The sequence below is a fragment of the Carassius carassius genome, chromosome 5 (genome assembly GCF_963082965.1).
Source record: "Carassius carassius chromosome 5, fCarCar2.1, whole genome shotgun sequence".
NCBI classification, from domain to species: domain Eukaryota; kingdom Metazoa; phylum Chordata; class Actinopteri; order Cypriniformes; family Cyprinidae; genus Carassius; species Carassius carassius.
In genome coordinates, this window is record NC_081759.1 from 6,997,928 (window position 1) to 7,017,385 (window position 19,458).

The window sequence follows — 19,458 nt, forward strand, 5'->3', positions numbered from 1 at the left end:
ACACGTTTATACTGCTGTGAGCAGTGTGTGTCAGACTGCTGGCTTATAAATGCTTGACTTCAGTATTGCCTGAAGTGTCTTTAAAAATATGTGATCACAACAGACAGACGAATTCAGTTATAACTGTGACATTATCACTAATAAGTATCGGGAAGAATAAACACAGGTGGAAATTAGCTGTGAAAACAAAACGAAAATAAGAACTATAAATCATAATTGTAAGTGCTGTTTCACTGAATAAATTATTTTAGATGGTTTATGTGATCAAACAGCTTTATTCAATATTTACTAGACAAAATACAGCATTGCTTCTTAAGCACAGGAAAAAAAATCTATATGTATATGTATTTGCTTTGCTTAATTAAGCTTAACATATAACATAACAAAATTAAGAAAACTTGAAAACAGAAAATATAAAAAATAACATTTGTTTGAAAATATTAACAAAAATGATTATAGTATATGGGTGACTCTAAAACAGCATTGACCTGGAGTCTTGATTTTGTGGCTTTGTCTTGAGAGCTCATCAGCCAAGGGTGGTCTGGGTTTCATTCCATCATCTCAGACAAGATATCAGTCTATTTCCATTGTTCTTCCTCAACCCCAACCACAGATCAGCAGTGTATCATCACCATTTTTGAAATCTCATTTCATCTGAAACACTGAATGCTACACTGGATTCATCAGTTTCTATATTTCACTTACTTCAAATGATCCTCGGAGTGAAAGGTGCAGGGTCCTGGTCTAAGGTCCAGGTCTTATAATATTGGTCTGGCTTCTGACTCCGATTTAGTATAAATGCCAATGTTTGCCAACTGTTTTCAAGGCTGGCAGGACTATAACTAAACTATAATAAACTATAACTCTCTTTTGTCTATAAATGCTACACAAGATTTAATCTGTGATTAAAAAGCTTCTCATGAATTTAACCCATATGTGATTTTTGGTGGATAAAGTTAGATGAATGTTCAGTAGAAGCTCTTTTATTTCTGTGGAAGGCATCTGTGGTATGTTGTTGATGACCACAGACTTTCTTTGGCTCTTTTTAAATAGCCTGACAAATAGTTTGTACAGAGATGAAAATATATGTGGCAAAACCATCTCCATGAAATTAACTGTTGCAAACCTTAAGGGGATAAAATAACTTTCTAACCCTGTCTAACAATGTTATATAAAGACGATTACAATGGTAACTACACAAATGTTTTTAATGGAATAGTTCACAGAAATATCTTCATCAGGTTTGGAGGAATGTAGCATTCCATTACTTGCTCTCCATGCAATGGATCTTCTGCCTCTGTGAATCCAAACAGTTGATAAACACATCACAGTAATACACAAGTAATACACACCGCTCAATTTCATCAATTAAGATATTGAGAAGCCAAAAGCTGTGTAAAAAAAAAAAAAAAAAAAAGTGGTCTGGTATGAATCAGGAGAAGAAATATGCACAGCTCAAGCACCATTTACAAGCCAAAACAGTTCTAAAGAAATATATTGGTGGATCTTGCTGTGAGAGGACAACAGGGAATAAACATATATCTAGGTTATCATCAAAAACTATTTTTTTTTTGCTTTAATACTACTACTACTACTACTACTACTACTACTAATAATAATAATAAACAGTTTTGCATTTCTGCTTTAATACCCAACAGACTCGCATTACTTGAAACACGATTTTTGTTTGTTTTGCCAACTGAGGGGCGGATGTAAATTATTTTCACTCCGTATGTGACATGAAGATGCTGCATGTCTTTAACCCGGAACAATCCACTAACTGCGATTATTTCAGCACCACGGACAGCGCTCGAGCTCAGTTTGACTGACAGCTCCGCGCTTAAGAGGCGAGTGATTCCGTCCTTGTTTATCCGTTATGTGCGGACTTTATATCTGCAGGTGTCTTTGTTTGTAACGCACTTGGCGAATTTTATAAAGAGATCCTACACGATTAAAGTCCGCAAAAAAAAAACAAAAAAAAAACGCCAAGTCTCGGGATGTTGGTTTTTCTAAAATCTGACCCAATCCTGACATACATACACATTTACACACATAACACGATGGAATGCCATTAAAAAAGTCGAATAATAAAACGCAAATTATATCACTAATCAAATAATAGGTACGCTCTCTCTCTCTCTCTCTATCTTTCTCTCTCTCTCTCTCTCTCTCTCTCTCTCTATCTCTCTCTCTCTCTCCTCAAAGCTTTTGATGTGCTTCAGTCCCTCCCCTTTCTGTCTGCCATCACCCTCCTCTACAATCCAGTAAAGTGATGCTCGGCGCCTCCTCCTCGTTTCTCTCCGTGTTTCTCAGCAGCAGTCGGACTCTCCATCTCTCCATCCGGAGCTGCACTGCTGTCGGATATTTCCTCCTCAGCTCTGCTTTTACACTCGACCGTTTCTCAGATGCTGCTCAGCGAATCGAACCGCCGGATTTCTCCCTCTTGAGTATGAGAGGGACCGATGACCCATACGCACAGCAGAAGCAGAGCCAGCAGCATGAGCCGCACCGCCGGACCCAGAGCAGAACTTTAAATCAGAGCGAAGCGTCACATTCCCGACACACGGGAGAAGCAGTTTCAGGTGAGTCTTTAAGGAGCTTTTATTGAGCTGGACGCTGAGAGTGTGAGCGATGGCGCTCAGGGTGCTTGTGAAACTGGATGTTGGAGGGGTTTTACATGTAGCACTTCACGAAGCTTGTGCGCGGCCGGTACATTATGGTTCCTGAGGGGATGAGAGGGTCTTCTGTACGGATTTGAACCGGTCTGGGTCTGGTCTGCAGATGCTTGACAATTTGAGTAACCCACGCGCGCGTGTGTGATCTGTTTTCAGTCCGCGAATCGCTCATTGTTGCTTTGTCGCTCAAGTTTGGATGCGGATTGATCGAGATTTGGGTTGTGTGTGTGTATGCGTGTGGGGTTTGTGCTGTTTTTATATATCTGCTGAGTCAACTCACAGCCCGAACTCAGCTGCACATTCAGGACAAACATGATAGCAAAAATACAGTTTTCCCCCCTTTGTATGTTTCCTGCTGCATCTGCAAAGTCAATAAACATGCACACTGCAGTAGAAAGCATATCAATCTCCATCCTCATGCCTGCATCGCACCGGGAACCTGATGCAAAAGGATATGAAGTGTTCACACTCGCATTAATCTCGGATGTGTGGTGGCGAGGAGCTCGTTTTGCTGGAGAAAAGAGGCCAAATCTTCACAGCTCAGCCACAAACGGCGTGTTGAGGGCATGGAGAGGCTCAAAGCTGGAGGTGAACTTGTGTGAATGTGTTTCTGACGCTTAACTGTTGGGGGAGCTCTCGCACTTTCGCTCTTGATGTCAAATTTGACTTTGAAGCTTTTGGTAATTGAGTGATTATGATGGACACAAAGGCGCAGACGAGAGCCCTAAAGAGTTTTTTCCGGGATGCATCCCATTACTGGTGCAGTGAATCAAACCTGGTCGATATGCACTTTTCATCTGCTCATATTATGCAAAATTATGATATCCGTCAATTGTAATTTTCAGTCCACAGCATGCTTTTAGTGGCCACGTTTAGACTGTAGAAGGTGTTTGTTTTTTTTCTTTGTTTTTCCCTAAAATAACCAGTTTGCATTATCTGAGCAATGCAATTGTATTCACTCACCCATGCAATGAATGCACGCTAACCTATCTAATTGTATATCTAATTGCACAAACAACCATCACTTGTTACCGGTTGTTAATGTTAGCAGAAGCTCCGGGAGACTCCGTGTCACTCACCCAGTGCAAACCGGCCCAGGTGCGCGTCGCAGCCTGACGTTCGCCGCCGCACCTGCCGTTCTGTAGCTCTCCTGATCATCATTCACCAAGGCAAATAAAAGACGGTCTGCATTCAGAGCCTCTCTCAGCCCATCTCAGACCACAGAACTGGACTAAGGCAGGCCAATGCAAGAATATCAATGACGAGGCTGCTTTGGCAGAGGGAATAATGAGCACTGTCTCATGCTGGCAGGAGTCGCACTGGCTGCCATGTGAAAGGTTGCAGCTGGGGGTCTTGGCGTCCTGGTTCTCAGGAAGAATCATGTGCTACTGAACGCCTGCTTGTTTATTGTGCTGGTCTGTGGTGTCATAAAGATGACAAGGCTGAGATGCATCCACCAAATTCAACTGCTGTCTAGTATTTATGTTTATATGAAAAATCATGGTATGAGACATAAATGTTGGAAATTAAGATTTTATTATTTCTTAACAAACTTAAGGGCTAGTTGTCAAAAACACTTTTTACATCAGTGAATATTTATTTCTGAAATCAGTGCGTGTCAGTGTACATACCTTGAATTTTTTTTTTCTTGTCTAAAATATAATAATTAAAAAAAAAAATAACATAATACACAAAAAAATAACACTACACTAATTTCAGTCATACATACAATAACAATTTGATATAATTTAAGTCATTATCCAATTATTGTTAAAAACATTTTAAATTATTATAAATTATATATATATATATGCATCGGATGCTACGATGCTTTGGAATGCTGGCTATTATTTTGTATCTATGAATTGTTTTATTTATTTTTTTCATGTAAAAGCTAAGGTGATTATGAGATTTAAATGCTGATGTTTAAATTTTCGCATTCATACCAAATATTGATTTATTATCCAATCACTGGTTAACTGTTACTGGGGTTTTAGGATATATAGAAGATGTATATATAGATAGTTGTATAGAATAATCTTATTAATCAAAAAATCAAAACACAGCCAAAAAAGGTAAACTATAAAAAGTATGTATGAAATGTATTGAACAAGCCTAGAGGAAAAACTGTATAAAAGAGGGTACAGAAAAATATTCTGGAGATTCTCTGCAGAGTCTCTCGACTACATTATCTCTGATAATAAAATCTATTTTCAAGACTTTAAAAGTGATTCTACATAGAAATGGCAGGAGCCACTACAGCTCTCACACTTTTTTATTTATTCAGAATAAATTCAGTTGCTCATAGATATCTAATAAATCACACAAATTAAATATCATATAATAATTTCAGATTGCACTGAAATTACACTTATTGTCCAGGAAAAACACATTTAACATACTTTGACTCTGATCGTGGGGCATGTTCTCACACCATATGGCCAGCTGTTACAATGGGAACCTGGCATTAAGGTATAATTCACCAAAAAAAAAAAAAAAATGAAACTGTATCATCATTTACAAGATATTTTTAAAGAACATTGGGAACCGAATGGATCTTGTGCACGTTGACTGTTTTCTCTAAACATCTTTGATTATGTTCCACAGAAAAAGAAAATTAGAGGTTTGGAACAACATGAAAATGAGCATTTTTGTGTGAATTATTCCTTTAATAAGACTATTTCAAATCAAAATAATCATTTATGGAACACAAAACATGACTAAATACTAAATATAACATTGCAAGATGATTATAAGATGTGAATATGTACATTAGCTTTGTCGTTATTACCCAAAGTCATCTTCTTTTATTGCCAAGAGATGTCCTGACTTCTGCCTAGCGCGGCACATGTCATTACAGCATCACAGAGGCGAGAACGTCCCTGGTGTTCTGATTAATTCAAGACTTTAAGCAGATAATACCAGCACTTCTCTCTCCGGGATATGGTAATTGCAAAGCATGCAAAAAGTCGTTCTCTGGGTTTCAGTGATTTGAGAAATCTCAGAACACCTTGTGTTAACAGAAATTAGCTAGCTGCTAAAATTAGCCCGCTGATAATAACCCTTCTATGCTAATATGAAATCGGCATGAGGAAATGAATATCAGCGGATCAATTGATCCAGCTTGCAAAATTCATCTCAGCCTCGTAGCGTTAATATAGATACCCAAATCAAACATTTATGGGTCAAATATTACTGAGAGATTCTCCAGTGACGTGACCCGGTGTCATTATCAGTCGTCTTGGCAGGATTTGCACATCCTTGTAGAAGGACACCACCGTATGTTTCATCATTGAAGTTTTGAATGGTTATTGCTGTACTGGAGTTACAGTACTTAAGCCTTTAATGTCATATGATAGAAGCTCAGCATAAATGCATGTAAAATTGATTGACTTAATGGGTATAAGAGATCTGTACTGTAGAGTTTTATTCAGAAATCCAGTGCACTGCCTTGCTGTCTAATGGCTTCATAGGGAACTAAAGAAACAGACTAATAATTAATGTATTTGAGATGCTCTACATAGAGAGCAACAATGTGAGCTGTACAAACCCATTTCATTTGGTGGCCATTTTTGGGAGCGCAGTCAGTAATGCGAGTAAAACTCCCATTTAGTCGTTTTTTTATTATTATTATTATTTTTTTTTACTTTTTTACTTTTTTATTATCTTTAGTGTTTTTGCATTGGTGTTTAGTGTTAGTTTGAATCTGTGTTGGGCTATGAACATCACTTATGCTTAAGCAGTGCTGGTAAATGTATTGATTTGAACAAAAACAATCATTCATTTATAGCATTAACATAATTTGACATTACTGTTTTATTCTGTTCAGAGTGATTTCCATGCAACTGTCAGATTTTAAAGGCAATTTATCATACCTTAAATAGGTCATGGTTATAATTTTATATCAAGTTTTGCATTCATTTTTTAGTTATGTTTGCTTTTACAATTCTAGTGCCTTTTCAGTTAACAACAATTCTTATATTTAGTTTTATTGTTTTGTTTGAAACCTTGCGTCTCCATTTTTATATATTAAATTATGTCCCTCATTATTTCTTAGACAGCACGAGTGCATTTTCAATGATGTTGCACTGGCTGATTGCATTCGCTGTAAAATGTTCCTGTGACATTGTGAGGAATAATTTGATCTAAAATGTATCCGTTTATATTTCAGCCGGCTGTGAGAATTTAAACTAGATTGTTCTGGGCATAGGGAGTTTTTGATTAGGCTATTAAGTATATTAGCTGTTATGAAAGTGCCCAATCTCACTGTGGCACATCCTCTGTCTTCTGTTTCATATCATTTAATAATGTCTATAAAATAGGTCCATCAGTAATATGTGTGCCGTTCTTTGAAGAGGTGATCTGATTTGTGCAATTATGAGTCAAATGATACTATAGACTAAAATATATACTATAGACTGAAAACTAGAGGCCAGTGTTATGAAAATAAAGTGAGGACAAAGCTGCTGTTAAAGGTGCAGTAGGAGATCTTGGAAAATGTTAACTTTAGCCTGATAGCAATGAATGTGAACATCCCACCCTACCTGAAAATATGCATGCAGATCAGACAATCAGAGACAACATTACTACAAAAACAGTTTGCCTGTCATTATTGTTCCTTCTAAAATAGTGTACGTGAATGCGCTGATGATGTATCCTGTCTGCGTGAACCGGTGCAGAGATATGCAAATACACAAGATGACAGGAAGGTAGGAAAGTCAACCAAAACGCTTGGAAAGAGGATCATGTGACAGTGAAGACTGGAGAAAATGTTGTTTGATCACACGTATTCACATAGAAAACAGATATTTTAAATTGTTTTAATATTTCATAATTTTTTATGTATTTTGATCAAATAAATTGAGCAGAAGAAACATTTTTTTTTTAACATTAACAAATCTTTTAGAACCAACATTTTTGAATGGTTGCGCAAATACATAATGGAAGATGTAACTCTGAGATTTCAAAAAAGAAGCTGAAAACCAAATTGATTTAAATTAAATTAAAGAAAGTTGGATACTAATGCGACAACACTATCATTTTAAATGAACTATTCATTATTTCAGTATGTATGCTATATTGATCCAGGTTTTGGCTTCTTGTTTTCGTTGCCAGCTCAAATATCAACCAAATAGCTGGGTACATCATATCTGAAAGGTACTTTGTCAGTTTTTTTATTTTTTGAACTGCTGTATAAAATTATGTTGTTCTAATAAATATTAGCAAAGACCAAGCCCATATTTTTATTATTGTGATACTTGTAAATGCATGTGGCATTTCAAACTCATATAAGTATATATGTGACACCAGGTTTTTTTCAGTGTAACTCAGTGTAAGCTTAAGTTATTATTAAGAAGAAAATGAGAGATGAGAATTGTTTGTTTGGAGCATTTGACTGCAGATTGAGGCAAAGAGTTTGCAAAGAGACATTTGTTAAAGGATGTATTGAATCTGACAGCATCTACATCGCCAAGCATGAGTAAACAATTTGGTAACACTTTAATGCATAATATAGATATTCATGATTTAGGTTGTAATGCATTATGTGAATTTTCATTACTAACTGTAACTTAAAATGCATTACAATATTTGCAGATTCCTTTTTATATCTGTAATTGTTTGTTCGGCATGTGCTTTTATGCATTATACTTTCTGAAGGTGGAAAAATTAAAAGATGAGTATTATAATGTATTATAACTGTCGTTATGCTTATTCATCAAATAAAATAGTGCATTATAAGGTGCATTATTTAGCGCATTCAAAATAGTATTATAATGTATAAAGACTTCAAGAAATGTGGTAGCAAAAATGTCATACTGCTTCATCTGTAAAAGATTGTTTATATACATTATATTTCAAAACACTAACTTGCATGGAACAATTTGGAGTGTTGATACTTTTTCTCATGCAATGACATTAACCAAACAATGCTGATTGCTTACAAGCGTTAAATGAGTAATTTCTTAAAAACAAATCATTTGAGACAGAGTGTCAGAATGAGGGTTGAAAATAACCATTTGTGCAGCTATATGACTGTTTAATAACATTATAAGCAATCCTCAAGGAAGATATTAAAAATAATCCAAGTCAAGACCCCTTTAAATGCTGATTACATGGTTCTGAGAAGGGAAGCGATTGGCTCTTTATGGCCGACTGGGTGCCCGGCAACTGTTTTTGCCTGATCTTCATAAATTATGAAAATCCATGGTCATTTGCGGTGATTAACCTCCTTAATTCATACAATTATGTAATGAAAAGGCTGAATGAAAGGCTGTGCCGTGGCCCCCGACTGCTTAGGCAGTGGGGGAAACACTTGTGACAGAGAAAACCTCGGTGCTCGAGCTCAACTGAGGCCCACCAGCTGCTTCAAACTCGCCACTGCCAACAGAGACCACTGGGATTATTAATAAACAATGGCAACCTGTAGGGGGAGAAGAGGTAGATGTGGTTTGCCAGCTGGCTTGACTTCACCTCAGCGTCAGTGCATTTCCCCAACTGGAGTGGCGAACGGCTGCCAGTGAGGTGGAAAACGAAAGGGCATGAGGAGACATCGCACACATGTGTTTTCACTATAGTAGTGCCTGTAAAATTAACACGTTTGCGATGAATTGAGTTAAACTGCTTAAGCCATCCCTCCATCTTTGACAAGATGAAGTTCCTCATCCTTGTGTCTCATCTAAAGATTTAGAATGAGTGAATGATACAGCTTTCTGGAGAAAGAGAGAGATCTGATCACCCGTGCTAATTTCCTTTAAAATTATATATGCAAATGATATATGGTATAGGCAAAATAAGCAGGAACTGGATATTGGTTGCACAAATGATCTAATAACCAGTTTAGACATGAGAATAGATAAAAAAAATACAAAAATACAAAAATAGCCCTATTTGTATTAATTTCATGTTATTTACAATGAAATGGAAATGTATTATATGATTTTTTTATCAATTAATTTATTAATTATCTTTATATGTAATCTCCTAATCACTTCTATTGTCTTGTTCAAACTTGTTTGCCATGCATTTAAATATATGTGTATTTACACAGTTTTAATGATTTTGCAGTTTAGTACATTTCACATATATTAACTAATGTAGGCCTAATATTGAATAACTCACTACAGTTAAAATTCTAATCAATTACTTTACTTCAGCTTTAGTATGTTAGTTGACCCCTCAAAATAAGTGTACTTAAACACACCCATACACCCCCCCCCCCCCCAGCACACACACTATAGTACACTACAAGTATAAGTTTTTGTCTAACATTGCCTTATTGCATTCTGTCCATTTTGGAAAAAAATGTGAAATAACTGTCAGTTGTCAAATACTCAGGTGACTAGGACTCAAAAGTTTAACTCAATACCACTTGGATAACAAGCAAATCAGAAATCTCTACATCTAAATGGTAATCGTTTCCTCTCGGCTCTATTATTTCTCTGCCGAGCCAGTTGGAGATGGTTTAATGTACCAGTGAGAACAGTCGTGACTCAGCATAATAAAGCAGCGTCAAGTATCCTCTCTACAAAAAGTCCCAGATCAGCTTGCGACCTACAATTACTCTTTGACTGACAGCACCTTCGACCGAGATTTACATTTTGCTTTAAAGCGAGCAAGACTTATAATTGAGTCTTAAGAGTAGCTGTTCCTAGATCAGAGGTCACTGAGAGGCGAACTGTTATCAGAAACCACTCAAGAAAAGAGAACAGATAAAAGCAATAAAGGGCTCATTGAGTTTTTTTTTTGGCCTGCACCTGTGCTAGCGGTCCTCCCGTTTCCTTCAATTTCTTTATAGAGAGATGCTTCTGAGATACTCACCCATAAGAAGGAACAATGCCAGATAATCTTTGCCACAGTTGGTCTGTATTAAATGTATTAGTTCACTCAAAAATGACAATTCTGTCGCCATTTAATTTTCTCTGTGAAAGACAAAGGGGGATATTTAGTAGAGTGTCCGAGCTTCTGTTATCCATAAAACAAAAGCATTTTTTCCAACATAGGCTCCTTGGAAATATGTTCCTGTGCCAATTTTTTTTGCAAAACGTAAAAAAAAAAAAAAAATTCCCTTGTCGCACAAATTGTGATTATAGGACAGATTATTGATTAATAAATACTTATTTTAAAGAAGTTTCTTGCACAATGCTATGTTATGAGTTAAAAACACTTTTACCATAGTGCATGATTTGTAAACTAATACAGTTTAAGGTTTGCATCAGCTCTATATGTATGACTTTTCTGATGTAGTAAACCTGCTCTGTAGTATGCCCGGTACAGCATTGCAGTTGTGATGTGAAGCGTTTAGGTACGAGCCACGTGAAACAAGAATCAAGATAAAAGAGCTCAAAGACATGTAGAAGAAGGAAAATGTTTATTATTTTGCATTTACTTTTGTTAACACTCTTGGTTAAATTCATTGTTTGGTTTTATGTATGTAGTACATTATTTTCAAAAACACTTTTAGAGCCACTCACCTGAAATTTCATTTCTAAACTGCCGTGTTACATAAAACAACCAAGGTAATACAACGTTGCCAGTTCATATGTTTCAAATAAAACTGAACACTATTTTAGTCCCACTCACTGGCCGTTTCACTTTTAAAATTTCACAAAATGTGCAAAAACCAACATAATATATGGTCAACACCATAGCGAATGCAAATCTCTGATTGGCTGTTTGAAAATTTGAAATTTGTTTTACTTTTCTTTTCCATGAAAATCGGGTGTCAGAAACGGGAAGTTCAACACACTGTCAGATTCATTGCAACCTATAACAAATGTCTCTTTGCAATTTGTAACTATTTTACATTTGGCAAACTGGTGGCTAATTCATATGAATTTGTACAGTTTCATTCATATGTTTTTTTTTTTTTTTAATCATGTTTCTGTACAAATTCATACAAAATTGTATGCATGGTCATTTCTGCAACATACCATATTACAGAATACTGCCACGTCTAATAACATACTGACTTTTGTCCTTTTTTAAGGACTGGCATTATGATTTACTGACCCTGAAATGGAAAACAGAAGCATTTTTAGGTGATCTATTCTTTGACATGCCTGCAAGACATTTCTTGAAATAATGAAGGGTCACAAAAACGGTCGGTTTTGAAGAGTTTCTCATATAATATATTGCCTTGGGCTTGGGCTAGTTAATATTCTCTCTTCATCTGGCCTTTGGATGAGCCCTCAATATCGCTCCATTGTAGTTCTGCCGCTTTTAAGCTGTTCATAGACAAGCTTCAAAGTGGAGGAGGCCGAAGCTTCAGAGAATGTTGTTAGTCTGTTTTTCTAAACTAAAGTGCAATATCAGCTCGGAAAGAGAGAACAGAGGCAGAGAGAGAAGTAAAAAGCTTTCGATTAGATCCGCTGGGACCAAAGCGGTGACGCGGGAGCCCAGCTGAGCTGCGACTGCGGCAGTGTGCTTGATTTCCCCATAATTACCCAGAGTATTTTTGCCCTCTGTTTCTGCCCCTGCTTCTGTCGAATGGAGCAGCTATTCTTTAATCTTGTCACTTCTCACGACTATGGAAGTGGGCTTTGGAAGTAGCTATTAGAGGAAGGAAATTGCACAGGGCTCTCCCTTTGGCCCTTCCGGATGGTTTGAGAAATGAAGAAAGAGAGGGTCATGGTAGAGGAGTGCTGGACTAAAAGCATGGAGAGACTCTGACGGTGCAGAACGCCCCGAGTGGTGCTGTACGCTGCCATCATCCGAATGTGTATTTGGAGAAAAGTAGAGACAATATGGTGAGAGGAAGGAGTGAACCGCACAGACAAAACAGCTTTTTCTGCAAGATTTTTTGTTTTTAATCTGAACATCCTTAAAACATGATGCTTCTACTTTAGAAATCCAACTGTGCAAGATAAAAAGACTTGTTAGAGAATATCTAATTATTTTTTTCCTTTCCCTTCTGGCAATTTCTATTGATTTATTTAATTTTATATATTACATTTGATAAGACTTATGCTTAAAAAATGCAATCCATATACTTCTCAAATGCATTTTTCTTAGATTTACTGGAACAGAATGCAAAATACTGGTTACTGGCCTTAATAAAAATGTCAAAATACATGTATTTATTTATTAAGCAATGGCTATAGAGTCTACATCAATTTCATTCATTCATTCATTCATTCAGTGAATGTAGTGCAAGTCAAAATGTATCATTTTGGAGTGATTTTTACAACATAATACATAATGTTTTGAATGTAAAGTGTATTTAAAAATGCATTATTTATTTATTTATTATAGTAAATGTAGCGTACACATCAAAATACCAAGTTCTGACATGAAACTCTTGATGGCACAGGCTAATGGGGCTTCAGCGCAAACTGATGATTTTCACAGCATTAAACTACATTGCACAAGCTGATTGGTTGTATATGCAGCTTACGGCTTTAGATTTTAATTGTTGGATAACACTCACTAGAGCATTTCACAGAGTTCCTCTGAAACCCTCCACCTTCCCCAGCTCCACCTATATAGATGTTCTACTGATTATTATATTTGCTATTTGTGCAACAGCAGTATGTCTTAAATACTCACAGCATATATATATATATATATATATATATATATATATATATATATATATATATATATATATATATATATATATATATATTGCATTGAATGTAGAGTGTACCTAAAAACATGAGACTTTTTGCAGAATGTTTTTATTTTTAACTCTGAATGTAGAGTGTATATCAAAATACATATCACCCTCCAGCAAATGTGTTGTGATCATCAAAATCTGTGTATTTGCAGTGAATATAGAGTGTGTCAAAATTATTAAAAACACAAAATGTCTTTTTTAAAGACCTAATGCATCAAGTGGGCTTTTATATTAGGCAAAAGTGTGAGGGATAGTTTATGAGATAATATGGGACTTATATTGTGGACATATAAGCTCACTTGACACTTTATAAATGTTGTTGAGACAAAGTCACTGTGCCAAGTCTTCAGTGCTTTACAAGCTGAGAATTAACTAGTGAGCCAACAGCAGCTTTATAGAGACACTGTGCTAGCTTTATTATGGTCATCTTAAAGGCAACATGAAGCGGGATGTTGCAGCTGACTTTACTACCATATTGTGATGTATTTCAGAATTAAAAACACAGATTATGGCTTGATTTAATTCATTGGTTGCTTATTGTATTGTAAAAAGCAAGTGGCTCATATACTGAAATGGAGGCAGTATATTAATATACACACAAACACATACACAAAATAATATGAATAGTTCACAACATCACCAGAAACAAGATAGTGTTGGTTTTGATACTAAGCTATGCTGCCATATTGTTGATATGTTTAATAGAACAATATATATATTTTTTGCACATTGAATGTAGAGTGCATGTCAAAATACATTATTATTATGTTATATACTACAAATCAGTAGAACAGAATTAATATTTAAACTTGTGACAGATAGTTGTAAACATGCATTGCAGTAGTAGTTGAGGTAGTGAAGGAGTCTTGACAAAATGAGAACGAGACCTTTGTCATGACAATACTGCAATGGTCCTAAAAACAGGCTTCATTCATTCTTTAGGCAAAATGTAATTTTTGCTTTGATTTTGGAGAGAAATCTCATTCCTTTGAGATTCAACAAAGAACGCAGTTATCAACAAATGACTTGAGTTTGCCATTAAAATGAGCAAAACATTCCCTTTCATCATCTCTAATACTGAATTATGAAGTCATTACAAAGTCTTAATTCAATTTATATGTTTAAAACTGGGTTAGTGTGCTTGCTTTAGGGTTGGAAGTGTGAATTGGGTGGCTTTGGTGGTGACAGTGTATCTGGGCAAGAGGTTTGAGCTGTTTGTGCTTTGGTCAAACAACAGTGTGTGATTCACATACTTCACATGATCTGACATTCAAGACAGGCGTGTTTCTGTGCCGTGTTTGACAAGCACAAGCCTGCTGATTCAGCTGCACACACACACACACACACAAACACACACACGCACACACACACACACGCACACACACACACACACACACACACACACACACACACACACACACAATTAGCTTTCTAAATAGGGACATTACATAGGTGTAATGGGTTTTATATAAGACCACATACCTGAAACAAAACCTGTTATTCAGCTTGAATTGTCAACATTACAGTTTTTTTTTATTATTTTTTATTATTTATTTTACATGCAAAGTGCACAAGAACACTGAATACTTTAACTGTAAATTGCCTGAAAATGCAAATGTTGTGCAAATCTAGTTATGGCCTTTTAGTGCAAACGGTTTAATTCTGAGACGCTTAGCATTATGTCAGAAACTCAGTACTGCCTTTGGCCTCAAATTGGATAATCTGTGCCTTTTCTGAGCAGTAATATTTAAGATTTCTGCTCTTAGTTTCACGCCAGAAGTGTGTTAATTTAAGTAAAGCTGTTGGATCGCAACCCATCGGGTTTAGGGGTCAATGAGCATTTTATTATATCTACTAAATACTTACATATTAAATGTGGCTCTCGTTGCATTTGCATTGAGTTTACAATATCACTCTCCTGCTTGGCTTTAATAATGCAGTGCTTTTCCCTTTCAGTATCTATAAAACATCATGGGTAAACCTCCAGGCATTAAATGTTTCCTGAGATGAGCGGCATTACTGATATCTTGTCAGTAGTCATGAGGACTGACTGCAATATATCTTTAAATTAATGTGTGTCTTTGATTCACTCTTCAGGGCTTTATGAAGTTGATTAGGCTCCGGGGAGTGTGTGGAGACTCAGCGTTCAACGGTGCAGGGGTCATGCGCCTCTATTTTAGGATGTAATGGAGCGAAACTTTAATGTCAATGTGAGTGGTGCGCTTTGAATCCATCTATTTTGAATCAATGCTAGAAAAATAAAAACGGCAATAATAGCGGCTCTCAGCTGTACCAAATGTAGAGTAGGTGTTGATGTAAAGATTTATATAATGTCATATTTTATACAGTGATAATGAATCATTACTCCAGTCTTCAGTGTCACATGATCCTTCAGAAATAATTCTAATATGCTGATTTGCTGCTCAGTAAACATTTCTGGTTATTATCAATATATATAAAAAACATTTTTCAAGATTTTTTGATCAATATAAAGTTAGAAATATAAATCTTTTATTACTTTAAATGTGTTCTTGATCAATCAATCAATCAATCAATACCGACCCAAAATATTATTGATTATTTAATGCATACATTAATATTATTTATGAATAAAAATTTTAAGGTATCCCTTTTATGGTGTAATTATACAATCAATTACTGAGTAATAATAATTAACACTATGCACTTACATCTAATGGTTAGGATTAGGGTTTGTTTGCTTGTAACTATGCATAATTTTCTCTTATCATTATAGTAGGTACATGCATATCAAATAAGGGCACTATAAAATAGAATGTAACCTTATCTTTATTTAAGTAAACATAATTTATAACTAAGTATGTGTGTGTATTTTTTACATATTTGTGTGTGTGTAGTTTTCACCTTCATTCATTCATTCATTCATTCATTCATTCATTCATTCATTCATTCATTTCTTTATGTTTTTATTTAACGACTTGTAAACCTTTGCATTCCTTTTAGGCCTACAGAGCAAGGTTCAGGAATCTGAGCAAAAAGTCTTAGAAATGATGACATAAATTTAGTAGTGTGTCTAAAGGGTTGACTGGACACGTATTTGATTTTTGAAGCAGAGAACAGATATTAATATGACCCTTTACATCTTCCTTGTAATTGACTCAAGCCTCCTGTGACATGATCTAGATTGGATGCCGCTCACATGCTGCATACATTACACATGGCCACATGACACCTGATATGGAAGATGCAGGTCTGATACATTTACAGTTGAGCAATCAGCATGTGTGATCTAGTAGTCTAAGAGTGGACCGGTGGAGCATGAAATACTTGATTCATTTGGTAAATCTGCTTCTTCTGCCGAGTCTAGCGGAGTCAACCTTTATCACTCTGCTATTGACCTTGTCAAAGCTGAGAGGACTCTTTCCGTTTCTGTTCCTTTTATTGGCGGTTAGTGTTTACATCTGCCATGAAGTCAAACTGAGCTGTCTTCATAATCATATTTGTCCTCATTTGAAGAAGAGATGATTATTATTACCCTGGGAGCTCTTGACACCAGGGTAATCGCGGCGCTGAACTGCTTCCAGCACTCGGAAACGCTTCCAGATGCTCCGGAAGAGTGAAAAAATGCAGGAATTACTGTAAGGACTTTAATTATGATGAACCTGAACAAACAACATAATCAATAACAGATAAATCCAATTAACTTGTAGCTACTGGAGACCGGCAAATCAACTGAATATTATGTTGCAATGTTTAAGATTCAAAGTTCACCTCTGTTGACAGCATTTAAGGTAAAAAGGTTAACTATCAGGGAAAACAATTCTGAAATGGCTACAACTGAAGTCTATGGGCAAGAGTTTAAGTTTAATGATGTTAAAGCTCATGAATTAAAACTCATTCAAAATTTGAACTTTAAAGTTCCTAAATTGCATTTTAGTTCTAGAAGGGTGAATTTGGGGTTATTCATCGTTGATGTAATTCATGTGGGTGAATTTCAATCCATCTAAACAATCCTTTTCAGCTTTCCTTGAATATTTCTTGTAAATGACATGCATTACATGGTTATAACATGGTCATAAAAGGTGACATACTGGATATTGATGGTAAATGTGTTGTTCTTAGTTTATATATATATATATATATATATATATATATATATATATATATATATATATATATATATATATATATATATATATATAACACTAGTTAAAATCAATCAAATCAAATCAAACTCATATTTTGATTGGATTACAATTTTTGTCCTCTGGTGTGACTGTCCAGGGATTATTCTTAAAAATTTTTAAGCACATAAAGAATAAGTAAAAATGTGTTCAAATGTTCTCAATAAAATGTGTTCTTTAGGAAATTAAGGCTTTGTTTTAAGTACATATTAGTGTTTACTAATTACATAATTCAATAATGCATACTAATTACTTCACAAAATTGCATCAGAGAGCATTATTTTGCTTTAATGTTTTTCTAAATGTTAATATTTTCTTGCACTGTAACAAACTGGGAACCAATTCTTCCATGTTCTTTTATTTAATTGTAAAAAAAAAAAAAAAAAATTGCTTAAAAAATAATGCTATTGGAATAATAATAATAAAAAAAGAATTATAAATGCTGTGCAATACAAACTTATATTATCTGATGGACTATTCTTAAACATGTACTGTTCAAACCACATGGTCATTTAAAATGAACTAGTGAAATGAAGATTTTTTTTTTTAACTTACCTTTTACGGTCCTATTTTATACAAGGTGTCTTTAGCTACTATGTACTTAAGTCAAATATAAGTTATTTATATATATGCTCATATTGAATTGTAGATCACATTTGCTGCTATTGAGGCTGGAAATGGGTATTATAGGTTTAGGTACAGGTTTGGTGGTATGGTACGGTTTTGCATTAAGGAGTAGAGATGGGGTCATCGGTGAAATGAAAGGGTTGTAACTACATAAATTCCTTACAGAAAAAAAAAATGCATGTACACAATTAGTGCATTGTATTAAATGACTCATTCAAATACAAGCACGTAGTAGTTAAAAATACTTAATATAAAGTGGGTCCCACCTTGGTTAATAAATTAGAAACAAACAGCTGTCATGCTAGACTCATCAAGATGTCAGGAACACATAAAATCTTACAGATTAAGGCTGACTGTAGTTTTCAAAATGAGCTGTTAATGCTTATATAACTCCAACATATGCTTTTTTTCTTTTTTTTACTTTCATGCAGATTTGGAAGTGCAAGCTAAATTAAATCAAACCACTGGCTTACTTCATGTATATTCATGAAATCTGCCAGCTCGTAAGTGTGGCATATTTCACCTAAAGGTGTAGATCTACGGTGAAACGGCCTGAGCTTACGCTACCATCTGCCTGGCGTCCCAGAGGAGCTCTGATTTATGGAGCGCGCCGTTTCGCTTTCATCCACTCGTTTCCCTCAAAATCATGCTTAAATAAGAACAATGGGCCGACTGAGCATGTATTAAATGTCTGGTTTAAGCGGGAGGGATTGAGCCACATGGCAGGCCGTCTGAGTTTGGGAGGGAAGTGAAATGAAGGATAAACAGCATGCCATGTGGAAATTAGGTCAGAATATTCGGGCTGAAATAGTAGCAGTAGCAGTATAGTAGCAGCCGGATCGAAGCTCCTCTTCATGATGCACCAGAGGCCCCGTCCCAAGAGAGATCTACATCTGTTCACCGCCCGCCACTAATAACAAACACGCTCACAGACGGTGGAAGCTTCGGCCGTGGAAGGTCGAGGCCGTGCGGCGTCGCTTTGAAGAAAGTCAGCGAGTAAAAAGTGCTGGCCAAACATTTTCTCCAGTCGTATTTTTAGGCCATCATCGTGATACACGGCAGAGCAGGACGGTCTACGAAACAAATGTCAGCTTGTGAAATTCCAGCGTATTACATGGCGAGTGGAGATGACAGCGCTGCTCTTTCTGGCTTGAAAGCGGAGTTTTATAGGGCAGGAGTAAACGACTCATCCATCTCAGACTCTGATAAGCAGGGCAATTTCCAGCCAATATTTGCTGTGATAAACTATGCCCTGCTGGTTCAATTTATGACGCGGTTACACTAACTAGTCCAACAGGGATAACGTGACCCTGCAGAGAGCAGTGCGAGGCATAATGTGCCATCGCAGGAGATTCTAAACGTGCTTTGATTTGAAATT

The 19,458-nt window shown here is 35.9% G+C and overlaps 1 protein-coding gene across 1 annotated transcript in view; it reads left to right on the top strand.

Annotated features, from left to right (window-relative positions):
• Positions 1–2,246: 2,246 nt before the first annotated feature.
• The window catches only part of LOC132140721 (BMP/retinoic acid-inducible neural-specific protein 1), a 171,685-nt gene continuing 154,473 nt past the window's right edge, over positions 2,247–19,458 (top strand). The window contains exon 1 of the mRNA XM_059549637.1: positions 2,247–2,582. The gene's annotated coding sequence lies outside the window, so the exon portion shown is untranslated. The remainder of the gene's footprint in view (positions 2,583–19,458) is intronic.